Source organism: Hyaena hyaena, unplaced genomic scaffold (genome assembly GCF_003009895.1).
Source record: "Hyaena hyaena isolate Hyena2069 unplaced genomic scaffold, ASM300989v1 scaffold_432, whole genome shotgun sequence".
NCBI classification, from domain to species: Eukaryota; Metazoa; Chordata; class Mammalia; order Carnivora; family Hyaenidae; genus Hyaena; species Hyaena hyaena.
In genome coordinates, this window is record NW_024081063.1 from 1080103 (window position 1) to 1095191 (window position 15089).

A 15089-nucleotide genomic window follows, 5' to 3' on the forward strand; every position below is an offset into this window, starting at 1 on the left:
CTGCCTTATCAGCTCTCCTGGGTCGTGAGCCTGATGCCCACACTGCTGATTTTGAACTTGCTGGCCTTCATGACCACAAGAGCCAAGTCCTTATAAATTCCTTAAATCACTCTCTCTGTCTCTCTCCACACACACACACACACACACACACACACACACACACACACACATTCCCTATTTAGCTCTGTTTCTCTGGAGAACACTGAGTAATACAGCATACATGGCTATATGAACTTGCATTCAAAACCATTCTGGAAGTGTCCGTAATCTTAGAAAGTGTCAGGATGCTCCCTTTCTGGGTCACACCCACCTATGAGTCCCAGAGGCTAATTCATCCTCGCCACCTTGTGGCACATGACCAGACAGCTGGAATAGTAGCATACTGTGTCACCTTGTGTGCTCAAGGCTTCAAGAAAGAAACAACCTAAACACGAAGTTTTTGATATTTCCCCATGTACATACTAAATGTTCACACATAGTCAGATTAGTGAAGAACATGTTTTGGAAACTACTTAATTCCCTCTTAAAACCTTACCCTGCTGAGTTTTTAAATAAAGACCATATATACTGTAGTGTGTGTGTGTGTGTGTGTGTGTGTGTATAAAGTGTAACATTTGTGTGAGAAAAGATAAGATATGTATATGTGTATGTATTTACAAAAGAAACTGATAACATTGACTGTCTCCAGGGAAAGGAACAATAAATTGGCTGGGAAAACAGGGTGGAGAGTTGATTTCTCAGTATCCAACCTTATGTAACTTCTGAATTTTGAACCACTTGAATACATGACTTATTAAAAAGAATTCCAGGGGCGCCTGGGTGACTCAGTCAATTGAGGGTTCAACTTCTAATTTCTGCTCCTCGGGTTATGCTCTTATTGGTTCGTGGGATCAAGTCCCTCGTTGCCCTCCACAATGACGGTGAGGAACCTACTTGGGACTCTCTCTCTCTTCCCCTCCCTCATCCCCTCCCCAGCTCATTATCATGCTTTCTCTCTCTCTCTCTCTCTCTCTCAAAATAAATAAATAAATTTAGAAAAAAATTTTAGTAAATAAAATAAGGTAAAAAGAATTCCAAAGGAACATAAATCATTCTGCCTCGATTTCCTCCAAACTTTGTTTGCAGACGGGCATTTAAACTTAAGATACAACAAGTAGGTCTGTGGAGAAAAATTTTATATGATATTATTGCAAGGGACACGCAAACAATAAATAAGTAAAACATACAATAAGTTAGAAGGTGATAAGAGCTATAAGTAAAAGGAATTCAGCTGGATTAAGGAGGTTTGAGGGAATAAGGGAATAAAGGAGTGATAAAGGGGTATAATTTTTTAAAGTATTTTTAAGAGCTTGCTCTATTTTTTTAAAGTTTATTCATTTTAAGAGAGACAGAGAGAGTGAGTGGGGAGGGGCAGAGAGAGAGGGAGAGAGAGAATCCCAAGCAGCCTCTGCACTGTCAGAGAACTCATGAAACATGAAATCATTTTTTTAATGCATTGATATATTTTAATTTTTTTTAATGTTTATTTTTTTTGAGAGAGAGAGAGAGACACAGAGTGTGAGCAGGGCAGGGTCAGAGAGAGAGGGAAACACAGAATCAGAAGCAGGCTTCCAGGCTCTGAGTCATCAGCACAGAGCCCGATGTGGGGCTCGAACTCACGAACTATGAGATCATGACCCTAGCCGAAGTCAGTCACTTAACTGACTGAGCCACCCAGGTCCCCCATGCGATCATTTTTTTAATGCTCAATTGTTTATATTTATTTATTTATTTACAAATAGTTTATTGTCAAGTTGGTTTCCATATAACACCCAGTGCTCATCCCCACAAGTACCCTCCTCCATGCCCATCTACCCCCTCCCCCTCCAAAAACATGAGATCATGACCTGAGCCGAAACCGAGTCAGATGCTTAACCAACTGAGCCACCCAGGTGCCCCGAAGGGGTACAATTTTAAAAAATTGTTAGGGAAGGCCTCACCAAGAAGGTGACGTGAGAGCAAACATTCACCTTTGCTAAACTGAGGGGGAGTCTATCATTTTTTTTTTTTTTTTTAGGGTTTAGGGTCCTGATTCACCATTTTGCTGGATTTGAACTTATCTGATTCCAACTTGCATTATTTTTCTAATAAAAATTATTTGTAGAATATTAACACTATCGAATAGGTTGTAAAAGAATTGATGGATAATAGTGGAGCGTAACGTTCTAAAGTTAAATGTAGCAAGTAAATTTTTTGAATCCTGTCCATTTCTCTGTGGCATCCCATAGAAACAGGACAACATGGAAAAGTCCCTCTGGACTTTGCTTTGTGTTTAAGAGAGTAGCTCTGATGTTAAATTGTTTTAAACCAGCCTCATCTTTCTAGCTGGGTCAACTTGATCAATTTCTTAGCCTCTCTATTTCCTTAACTGGAAAATGGGAATAATAATGCCCAAGTCACAGAGTTCTAGGTACCCCATAAGGTAAAACACGTAAACGCATAGAGGGCATGATCAGGGCACAGTAGGCATGGACTGGTGCCCTCCCGCCTTGGTTCAGATCTTCAGTCCTATATTCCAGCACAATTGGCTGTGCTGACTTTAGGTGAGTTTTGTAGTATCTCTGTGCTTCAATGTTCCTCATTTGAAGAATGGGGTAATAAAAATAGTGCTTATTTATGAGACTGAATAAGTTAATATGTGCAAGGCACTTAGGATAGAATAGAGTAAGTGTATACAGTCTGCTTGAGCTGCCATTTTTTAAAAAGCATAAAATAGGGGGCTTAGACAACAGAAATTTACTTTCTCGCAGTTCTGGAGGCTGGGAGTCTGACATTAGGCTGCAGTTAGGGCTGGATTCTGGTGAGAGACCTCCTCCTGGCTTGCACAGGACCCCCTCTCACTCTGCTCACAGGGCCCTTTCTCTGGGGGGGGGGCGTGTGGAGAGAGAGAGAGAGAGAAGGAGGGATGGAGGGTAGGGGAAGGGGAAGAGAAGAGGCAGGAGACAGGGGGAGGTGGGGAGAGAGAAGGGGAGAGATCTCACTTCCTAAGCTTCCAAGGCCACCAATCCTGTCAGATTAGGACCCCACCCAGTCACTTAGGGGGTTGGGGTTTCAACCTACGAATTGTAGGGAGTAGAGAGGACACACAATTCAGCCCTTAGCAGTAACTGTCAGCTGGCTTTCTTGGTATTGTCAGTATTATCCTTATTGAACTTTCTGAGGGTACCTGATACCATATCCTTTTCGGGAGAGCGGATTTTGATAGAGAGAAAGTGGCAAGCCAGTGGAGGAAAGGTGAAGTCTCTAGTTGCCTGAGGACGAGGAATCTGAGGAAGAAGAAAGGAAGGCTCTTACCTGGTGCCCGTCCTAAAAGTACTAGTTCCAGCACTTTTCCCTGGAAGCTTAAACTTTTCACACGGAAATTTTTTAAATAAATAGGGCTTTGGCATATTAGCAAAAAAGTAGAAAATACGGAGAAGTAGAAAAAAGATCAAACATCTATAATCCACCTCCCAGAGACAAGTACAAATAGCAACACGGTGCCTTTCGGTGCAGCCTAGAGGCACCGCATGGACGCGGGAGGCAAGGAGGGAGGGAATTAATTCGCTCGGGTCAGTCCCTGCCCCTCCAGCGCTCTCACCAGAGGCTCCTGCTACCAGATTAACGGGCAGATAGGCCCCTGCTGCCCACTCTGAAGCCATCTTTATTCCTGCCCACTTGCCACCGGCCTCCAGCCTCACTTTGCTTTGGGGGGACACGCCCCCAACGTCTTTCCACAAGCCCCCTTTTGCTTAAGGAGGCCTGGACGGTTTCTGTTGCTTACAATCATCCAACCCTAGCTGACAGACTGAAGCTGTCCATTCTATTTTTCGAAAACTGAGTTTTTGACGGCTACGTGATCTTCCATTTCAGGGCAGTACACTGGAATGTACGTTAAGTACACTGAGTGCACTCAGCCAGGCCCATTTTGCCAGACCCTGAGGTTAGGTAAACAGCTTTCCTGGGACCACCTGGGCTCGCTGCTGTCAGCCTGTCCGCGCAGAGCCTGCTTCAGACCCTCCGTGCCCCTCTCTCTGCCCCTCCCCGCCTTGCACGCTCTCAAAAGATATCAATGATATACCTCCTAGATATCAACGATAATACCAAATTCATGTAACAGCTGCTCTTCTGTCTTCCCTTTCTCCTATCCCTGTCCCTGCTCACCAAGACTTTACTCTGGCTGCAACTTTTTTTAAGTTTCTTCCTCTTTATTTCTTTTCTTTTCTTTTTTAGAGAAGGAGAGAGAACAGGGGAGAGGGATAGAGGCAGAGGTGAGGGCTCTTTCTGGGACCTCGTTTATAGGGCACTAAAACCATCCATAGGAGCTCCACCCTTATGACCTAATACCTCCCTATACCCTCACATTGAGCATTAGGATTTAACATGCGAATTTAGGGGAGATACACAAACATTCAGTGTATAGCATCCTGCAAGAGGGGACTGGTTAAATAAATCATGACATATCCATAAAATGCAATGCTAAGATCCCATGACGAGAAGGAGCAAGCTCTAATGTACTGATACGCACATTCTCCAAAATAGTCTTTAAATACAATAAAGCCAGGCATGGCACATAGTCATGTGCACAGCATACTACCATTTTGTTTAAAAAAAAAAAAAAAGGAAAGGAAAGAGAAGAATCCATATATGTACTTGCTTATAAATACAGATAATATCTCTATAAGAACTTACAAACAAATTAATAATAGTAGTCACCTCTGGGAAGGGATTAGGGAACTGGAAAGAGATAGGAGTAACTTTCGCTGCATGTGTCTTTTGGTACCTTTTGCATTTTGGACCATATGAATGCAAAGAATATTAATAAAGAAGAAACTTTTAAAAAAGTTTTAGCCAGAGTAAAATCCTGGTGAGTGGGGACAGAGATAGGAGAAAGGGAAGACAGGGAAAATAAAAAAAAAATAATACCACGAATGTGATATTATTGTTGATATCGAGGGGGGAAATTTGGACCTACAAAGAAGGTAGACGATGGTCTAGGCGTGTGGGGCTAAGGAAGTGTGCAATTCACCAGACACACCGGCCGTTACCGTCCCAGCCGGGCCCATATTAGTGACGGGTTTGGAATGGCAGGTGGGTGTGGCCTGGGGTCTGGGAGAAACAGCCACCCCTCAGGATTCAGGGTGCCGTGGGTGTCATGGAACTTTCCCTACAGGGCTTCAGGTTATGGGAGACATTGTGGCAACTGGTCTTTGCGGACCAGGTGGAAGAAGGTTTATTTCTCAAAGATGTATGTAAAAGGTTGGAATCAGGAGAAGGGAAGGAAACCAGGGCAAGGAAAGAACAAAAAGAAGAAAAATTACAATGATAAAGAACCTAGTTTGGACCAGCCACTGTCCTGGCAGTGAGGTCTGTGGACTTTGCCAACATCCAGACCCCCTGTCTTCTGGTAGCAGCAGAAGTGGGATGGCTGAAAACCCCCACACCGTCACCTCTGCTGGTCACACTATTTTGCATTCCCACCAGCAACGCACCAGGGCTGCAATTTCTGCACATCCTTGCCAGCATTATTCTTTTCTTTCTTTTCTTTTTTCAGACTAGGTTGTATTTTATTTTCTTAAAACTCACCAGATGCAGCACGGAGAATGGATCAGAAGGGCTCCATGGTTAGCTCTTATGGGCCTGGATGAGTTGCTAAAATGAGACACTTACCTGCATAGCACTGGCCTCTGTTCCAAACATACAATGTTCTCGTAATGCTGCTTTGTAACCAGGGACCCAAGGCACGTTTCAGGCAGGCTTGTCACTGTCAGTGTTGTTCACTGATACCTGTGAGACTAGTGACATGGGCTTTGTCTCAGTGAACCCCCGCTGGGCTCTGCCTTTGGGACAGTGACAGAGCAGAGATCTCCAGCGTGACCAGCAGGGTGTACGAAGCCCGGCCTACACGCCAGCTTGGACACTGATTCTAAGACGCTGAGTGCACTTGTTGGCGGTTCCTGATCTGAAAGAGAAAGTATGCCCGTTCCGACCCACAAGGTCAATGGTGCCCACTTCCGGTCTCATCAGACCCTTTGTCGTGATGCAGATTTCGGCTACTCATTATGCACGACCTCACTGGAACACTATTGCTATATTTTAGCCTTTTCCTGTAACATCGGCATCGGGGATCCTACTTGGGCTTCTTTAGGGATCACCCCGTGCCCAGCTGCTATCCCAGCTGCAAACTATCTATAGTTTCCCAGGGCCTGGCACAAAAATGTCTGTATCCTAAACATTTGCCGAACAGCCCAGGTTAGAAGAGGTGAGGAGTGGAGCGTGGGGACAGGAATCCCACAGTGCAGCGCCTTCTGCTCCCCACCGGGTCACGTAGGCTGCTCATCGGTGCCTTGTCTGCAGTAGCTGCTCAGTAAACACTGTCACCTGAGTAAGCGAATGTAAGAAGAAATAAATGTTCTATTTACCTGGGCTTGGCAATGACATCAAAGCAAGACGCTACGGAGCAGAAGAAAGGAAGGTCAATGAGGAAGCCACATGAGGCTTGTCTTTCTCCAGGCCTCCTGGGCACATCTCTCTTATGATAGCTTCTCTCTGACCCTTTTAGACAAGATGGCCTGAACTTATTAACTCATCCTGAAGCTGGTTCTTAGTGAGAGGACCCAACTGACTTTATTCGCTCTGACATTTCACACATAGTTCACCCATGCCCCGCCACAGCACTGTATGGGTTCACTGGCCTTTGTTGAATAGCCAATAATAGTTTAAAAGCAGATTTTTTCCCCTGCTAGTTTATTCTTGTCAATCCTGCCTTTTTAACAGTTCCCCTTTACCAAAATGGCCCATAATTTTGATTTGCCCTAAAAACCTCTAAATAGAGACTTTCTCCACTTTAAGAAAAATGTCTTTTGAGGGGCGCCTGGGTGGCATAGTCGGTTAAGCGTCCGACTTTCGCTTAGGTCATGATCTCGTGGATCGTGGGTTCGAGCCCCGCGTCGGGCTCTGTGCTGACTGCCAGCTCAGAGCCTGGAGCCTGTTTCAGTCTGTGACTCCCTCTCTCTCTGACCCTCCCCTGCTCACGCTGTCTCTCTCTCTCTCCTAGAAATAAATAAAACATTAAAAAAAAAGTTTAAGAAAAATGTCTTTTGAAGTCATATATATATATATCTTAAAGTGCCATCATTTCTTGGGCTTCTCTCCTTTTATCTTCCTTAAGTTGGCTCCCCAAAATGAGTGAAGTTTTTCACAAGACCCGTTTTATTTCCGTTCAGTAGCCACAAAACTCCTTTTGTGCTTGATATGGGCTTCATTAGTAAGATCTAGGAGTAACTGCTCATTTTTAGATTTTTCTGAAGAAAAATCAAAATGACCTCGATGGTTCACTAAAATTACTGGGGGGGAGGGGAAAGTGGAATTACCCCTTTACTTTAGTACTTGGAAAATGAGCACCAGGTTTCTTAACCCAGCGATACAGATAGCATTTGTAACCATAATGATAAGTAAGGTGTTAGTAATACAAAAGAGAATTAAACCAAGAGCTTATCTTGGGCAAAGGAATGCATTTTGTTATTTATATCTGGAAATGGGTTGCCTGAATTCTGGCAACTTCCTTGCTACATATCCAGACAAGAACGACGCAGCTCCGTGAGACACTGACTCAAGGAGGGCTAGAGAGATACATGCTTTCCTCACCCAAAGATGCTGCCTCGCTCCTGTTTCCTACCCCATGCCATGAGGCCAGGGCCTTTCTTTTCATGTCTTATCCATGTCTCTGAGTAAACCTGAGACAATAATGGAGTGTTTTAAAGGTATAGTAGTTGGGGACCCCTTCAGATCCAACTGGAAGAAACTCCAAACCAACTAGATTAAATAAAAGACAATTTATTGGCTTATGGAAAGGAAAGTCAATTAACTTCAGGCACAGCTTGATCCAGAAGCTCCAATGATGTCATCAGGACTCCCAATCTCTTAAACAGGCATTCTCTACCGGAGATCATAATGATCACTGGAGGCACATACCAGCTTAGCATCCTCAGAGAAAGGAGAGCATCTCCCCAAGTTTCTTTGGGAAAAAAAAAATGTCTTAAGGAAGATTTTGAATGGGGTCATTTGGGTCATGTACCCAATTCTCCCATTCATGATGTCCAAGGGCGTGGCTACGACCCAAGCCACTCCAACCACACAGGGCAGCCTTTCCGATACCGAAGAAAGAAGAGTGTCCTTTCCAGAAGAGGGAAGAGATGCCCGGCAGAAAAACATAACAGATAATTCTCACAAAAGGCCTTTCAGAGTAACTTAGTGGAATAGCGGGTCAGGAGGAAGTAAGTCAGGGATGGGATGTTGACTGTGGGACACAATTTTTTTCTCTCCCTATTTTTTCATCTCTTCCAACAATGCTCCTTCCTTGCTGAAAAGCATCAGCAGCAGGAGCCGTGACTGCAGACTTAAGACACATTGAAATGAAGATTTGAATAGAGATGGGAACAACAGAAACCGAACAGACTTCCCAAGAACGAGACTTCGAGTCAGGAGGGAGACAGTGGGCTGCATCAGGGGAGACAAAGACAGGCCAGGCAAAGGCATCAAATTAGGGCGTTGCAGCCATTCAACAACACTGGAACCTTCCCTGTGGCTGGGCAGAGGCTGCATGCCGGGAAAGGGGGGCCTATGGGAGAGGAGTTGGGAGAAGGACCCCAGGGCAGATTGGAAGGCTCATTGAACCTCATGCCAAAATGTTTAGACTCGATCTTATCTCTAGGTTGGGGAGATCGGGGGAGGTCTTTAATCCTAGAATTCGTTTTTCAAATATTTTGACGATGGTATCTCTGGCAGCTGACGGGGAGGCGAGGCAGGATTAGGCAAGACTGTTTGGCAAGGAACCCAGTGAGGAATCCAGGCTGGGAATCCCAGCAAGAAGTGACAAAGACCCCGAAGTCAGAGGCAGAAGGAAGGGTGGGAGTCCAGAGGCAGAGCTCAGGTAGAATCCACGGGATTTGGTCCCGCCGCGGTTCGGGGAAGGACTGATTTACAGAAGAGGTATGTGGAGATGAGAGTTTGAAGCAAGGAGCTACTGCCCTCCCCTGGCAAATTATTGACAGAATAAATCATCCATGAGAGACAAAGTTCATTGTATTCTCAGAACAGAAGCTGCCTGTCGCCAGGAAACAACATCGGGAGGTACGCTGTGTAAGTGCAGCTTTTCATGTCATTCGCTTCTCTGCAAATATTATTAGGCTCCTGTTCCGTGCCCGCTCTGGTGCTGGGTGCTGGGTGTCAGCTGGGGAATGAAACCAACATGGGTCCTGTCGTCATGGAGCTTTCTATACCATCCCTGGACAGAAGCACAACAAACAAATGTGTGTACACTTAAAATTTACCAACTGTGTTAAGTGTATGGAGGCAATTGATTCCAGATCCAATGAGAAGAAATGAAGACATAGGGAGCAGACGACCTCCCAAGATCAGGGGTCAAGATGATGTTGAGCTCTGGGTGGGACTGTTCACATCTCCTTCCTCTAGGGTGGGCTTTTTCAAATTAACAAAAGTATTGATATATGGATACACCTCATTTTGAGTTCACATATCACTCTTTCTCTGAGGATCTTGCAGTTACAAATGCACTCTGAGTAACAACACTTGTTTTGTCTTCAAGGTTTATAACTACAACTCACTTTGTTTTTATTTTATTTTATTTTACTTTATTTTATTTTATTTTACTTTACTTTATTTTATTTTAAGCAGGCTCCACACCCAACGTGGGGCTTGAACTCATGACCCTGATATCAAGAGTCACATGTTCCACCAACTGAGCCAGTCAGGGACCCCTCACTTGGTATTTTAAAATGTACAATATAATTCTTCATACAGGCTGATTGATTTATGTAATGGGCCTGTGGCAGACTGTAACACCAGCGGCTCCCACTCAGTAAGGCTTTCCTCTTTCCAACCTCTTGTGTAGACCCTTCCCACACTGATATTGTGGTCATGTGACTTGCTTTGACCAATAGGACATTAGGAGACACGGCGCAGTGCTTGGGCATCGGGCTTGCCCTCTCTTGCTCCCGGAGAATGGCGGGTGAAGAAGCCTGAGCTAGTTTACTTGAAATGAAGGAGCAGAGATGAGCACTCCAGCATGGCCTCCTAGGTCCATCAACTCTCAGCCAATCTAGAAACTGTCACCACGTGAGCGACCCCCAGATGAAATCAGCAGAAAAGCTCCTTAGCTCAGAAAATCTGACTAGCTGAACACAGTCCAAATTACCAACCCAAAGAAAACACTGAGCAAATTAAAGGATTGCTGTTTTAAGCCACTACATTTTAGGGTAGTCCTTTTTATGCAGCAATAGGTAATTGATAGGGTGTAATCTTCAAACAGCTTAATTATTTTTGTTTGGTAAACAAGGAAACTTAAAAGCAGCAAAGGGAAATGATTCTCCTAAGATCTCACCACAATTTGAGGGTCGATCTGAATTCTTAACTTTACTTCCTAGACTCTAAGGACCAATTCTTCTCTGCAACTTCCAATATCTCTTAGAAAATACGCAAATAGGGGCGCCTGGGTGTTCAGTAGATTAAGCATCTGCTCTTGGCTCAGGTCATGGTTCGTGAGTTCAAGCCCGCTGGGCTCTGTGCTGACAGCTCAGAGACTGGAGCCTACTTTGGATTCTGTGTCTCCCTCTCTCTCTGCCCCTCCCCGCACTTGCACTCTATGTCTCTGTCTCTCTCTCAAAAATAAATAGACATTAAAAAAAGTAAGAGAAAATATGCAAACCTTAATGTCCTACTTATTGATGGCTCTCCAACTTTCCAGTTTTCTTAGTAGGCAATTCAAAGTGATATTAGGACAGTGGGCTTTGATTCGGTTTTAAGTGATTAAGAACCAAAATTAGATATAAGTGTATGAATAAATAGAACTAAACTGATCATTTTCAAAATAGCCACACAACCTCCTAACCAAACCCCATAACTTCTTGGGAACAATGTATTGTTTTCTCAATTCCAGACAACAAACTAGTTGAGAGGAAACAGAAGAACATTTTACTCAACTTGTTAAAAAGAGATCATTGTGACTGTCTTTAATGTGCTTATAGAAGGACTGCATTATTCTAGTTCTTTGAAATACTAAAATAATAACAAACCTGAAGTGGTGTAATCTAACGCATAGGTTTCTAAAGCTTCACAGATAGGAAATAATTTGTTTCCCAGGACATAAAAGAAACCCCTTTCTCTTAAATGTTTTCTGTTCTTTTTTTTTTTTCCAACTTGAGAACCACTTTCAACTTTTTCACAATAAAGACCTGAAGATGTTAAATTACTTGCCCAAGATTACATATTACAAATCATAGAGATGGAATCAAACATCTTTCTAATGCCAAGTCTCATTCTCTCACTACCCTAAGTAAAATAACTATTATTATACAAGTCATACAAGCTCATAAAAACCCAAACTACTAGAGAACTGTACAGACTAAAAGGTCCCCTCTCACTGTAGTAGGTGCTGTTGGCTACTTACCAGACTTTCCTTCCCCACTTCCTTCTTCCTAAGAGAACCTGGATTTTTTGCAGTTTCTTACCCCTCCCCCTGAGAACCAAATGATTCCAGGGAGGTGGGCACTAGTTGAGTTTGAGGTGTGGTTCTGATTGGTCTATTGTTTAATTTTTTTAACGTTTATTTATTTTGAGAGAGAGCTGGTGCACAGTGGAGAAGGGACAGAGAGAGAGGGAGACACAGAATCCCAAGCAGGCTCTATGCTCCGAGCTGTCAGCACAGGGCCAAGCCCGGGGCTCACACCCACCGACTGTGAAATCATGACCTGAGCCAAAATTGGAGGCTTAACCTACAGAGCCACCTGGGAGCCTTCTGACTGGTCTATTTTTTTTTTTTTAACATTTTATTTATTTCTGAGAGAGACAGTGTGAGCAGGAGGGTCAGAGAGAGAGGGAGACACAGAATCTGAAACAGGCTCCAGGCTTTGAGCTGGCTGTCAGCACCGAGCCCGACATGGGGCTCGAACCCACAAACTGTGAGATCATGACCTGAGCCGAAGTCAGACGCTTAATCTACTGAGCCACCCAGGCACCCCTGACTTGTCTATTTTTAAGTCAATCATAGTGGTCTTGGTTGTGGCAAAGACAGGTGACACATGTGACACATAGGGGGCGTCAGGTGCGCATTTGTTCTTCAGAAGACAGCCTGTGGGTGTCCTGAAGCTGTCCTCTCAGATCTGCAGCCACAGGCAGCAGAAGGGAACGATGGCCACGGCAGCGCCCGAGCGACCCAGCCAAGCTTCCCAGCGGCTGCTTCCAGCCGTGCTGGAGCGGGGCCTGGGATCCCAAGACAGGCTTGTTGCCGGGAGCCCTGGGGCTCCTCTGGCAGGAGACTCTGGCCTTATCTGCTGCCCATGTGAAGTTTGGCTGTTCCTCCGGCAACTACTGGCTGCATCTGTCTCCCAAGAGGGGTGCTGCCTGAGAACAAAGCCTACCCACTGATGATGGCAAAGCAGAAAGATGGAAAGAACCTGGGTCCCCAGCAATGTCCTGAGCTGCTGAGTTCATCAACCCCAGAGTCCCTCTCCCCATGGACTTCTTGCTTTACAAGATAATGCGTTTCCTTATTGTGTGAGCCACTGAGTTGGGGTTTTGTTTACTCAGAGCAGAAAGCATAGCTATGGATACCAATCACCCTCCGAACCCACTTTCCAGAAAGAACTTCTGAGAACAGTTGACTATGAACGTTTCCAATACATTTACCAACATACATATTTTGCAACTTGATTTATTTTGTAGTCATCAATATACTATGTACATCCCTCCACATCAGTACTTATAGATCTTCCTTCATCTTGTTCATGGCCACATAGAATTCTGTTTAGGGATGTGCCCTAATCAATGTGTTTTTATCCATGATCACTTATCTTGTACCCTTTTTCTGCATCGAAAGACGAGGAGAAACCCACTGGCAGAGCCTTAGAGTCAAATTACTATGTTCTTCCTCTTCCCATCGGAAGTGGGCCCATGTTTAATGCAGGGGAAATATACTTTTAAATGAATACCAAAGGCAGTCTGAGCAAAGAAATCAGACTTAAGAACAAAAGAAGGCAGATGTTTCGTAGAAGGCAAGATCTCCCAGCAAGACCTGGTTGCAAAGATGCAGCCTGAGGCTATGTGAGGAACAGATATTCCAGACTATTCCAGTCACGGGAGCCTCTTGCCCTTTCCTCTTTTCTTCATTGATGCTCCACTCCCTCGACCTAGCCTCCTTCTCGGCCTTCTGGTGTGCCGGGTTCTAGGGGCCCTTGGCGAAGGTGGGGTGTGAGTTGGCTTAGCCAGAAGAAGCATCCTGAAGGAAGAGGCTAGGACAGGTTCCTACCTGCTTGGCCGCCAGCTCTGTCTCCCTCCACCCCCGGGGAAGGAGGGGGGCTGCGTCCAAAACGGCCAGGTCCCCTGGCCCCACCCACTGCCCACCCCGGCCCCGCCCCCTGCTTCCTTCCTGGAGCACTGACCTCTGACTGAAATAGTCCACATCCTTAATCACTCTGTATGGGATTGTTTTGAGTCTGTAAACAAACAAGCAAAGAAACAAAACAAAACAAAAACAAAAGCAATAACAAAAAAAGCAAAACAAAACAAAATAAAACTGCCAGGAAGTATTCATTCTAACGTGCTGCTACTGTTAGAGCATTACAGCCAATGTGGTTCATCTAAGGTAAGCCTCCACCTTACCTTCTGAGAGATGGAGGGCTCCTCAAATCCCAAACCCATCACAAAGGCCTGATGTTGAAGACTCAGCTCTGCACCCTGAACCTCACAGGAACTGCTTCTGGCCAGAACTGCATTTGCTCGCCCTTCCAGGGTGCTTCCCATGTTCAGCCAGCTGATCTCAGTCACTCTATCGACCTCAAACTGGCCCGGCTTAGAGATGGATTTTGTCTGGGTGGGAAGATAAAAGCAGCTGGCTTGACTTTTTCTGAGCTGTTGGAGACCTGCCTACCTATCATGGCAAAATTAAAATAGCACCCAGCCACATCACACATAAAATACACTTTTAGGGTTTTGCTGTAAATGTTATTTGATCAAAACGGAGAAAAGTGAGTGTATTATACCGATGTTTAAATAAAAAGTGGGAAATACAAATATATATGTATGTTTACTTATTTGGAAGAGAGAAAGGTAATGGAAGGACATATCCTTAAAAAGAACAGTCATCTGTAGAAGGAGGGATGAAACTAATGAGAACAGAAATAAAATCTAGACTTCTTTGAATATACCTGTCTTGTACATTCAAGGAAACACATAATATTTTATATACTTGTAAAAAAAAATCAAATGATAAAAAAGCAATATCTAGGGGCGCCTGGGTGGCTCAGTCTGTTAAGTGCCCAACTTTGGCTCAGGCCATGATCTCACGGTTTGTAAGTTCGAGCCCCGCATGGGGCTCTGTGCTGACGGCTTGGAGCCTGGGGCCTGCTTCAGATTCTGTGTCTCCTTCTGTCTCTGCCCCTCCCCTGCTCACTCTCTGCCTCTCTCAAAAATAAATAAACATTAAAAACCATTTCAAAAAGCGACATCTAATACGGCAAGCGAAATTTTTAAAAAGGAAGAGAAAGAAGGTAACTGTGTATTCAATTGGCAGCATCAGCCACACTGTGAAGAACTAAGACCAAGATCACAGTCAGCTGCAGGGTTGAGAGAACAAACTCTTGCTTTGAAAACCAGTAAATAAGAGGAAAGAATCCAACATTTCACTTCCCTTCCTATCCAAACTCTACTTCAGGGGAACCAAATAATCAATGAGACGGTATTGCTTTTTATAGTATCCCAACTATTAAAGGAATGATGAAGTTAGAATATCACCATTTTACAACTTTTGATGAATTCATGGGTCTAGGAAAAGATCACCACTGGTTGCAAATATCTCACAGACACTGTGTGGCCCTGATGGACGCACCTCTGACGGAGGCCTCCAAAAGCAACTGTATCTGAATCTAATCAAGTAATGAGATTGACTACCACTCATAGGAAACACAGAGGAAACAGGACATGTTAAGTGACACTGAGGTGCAATGTAGCAAAATCCACACTGTGGTAAAGTCTTCAAGATAAGCAACCTGGTTAAT

General features: G+C 44.4%; 1 long non-coding RNA gene across 1 annotated transcript; it reads right to left on the reverse strand.

Annotated features, from left to right (window-relative positions):
• Window positions 1-7834: 7834 nt before the first annotated feature.
• On the reverse strand, window positions 7835-13895 carry LOC120245724. The gene is made up of 3 exons (XR_005531855.1): window positions 13696-13895; window positions 13476-13529; window positions 7835-8035 (listed from the first exon to the last, which is right to left on the reverse strand). It is a non-coding gene; the product is annotated as an uncharacterized LOC120245724 (long non-coding RNA).
• Window positions 13896-15089: the final 1194 nt, after the last annotated feature.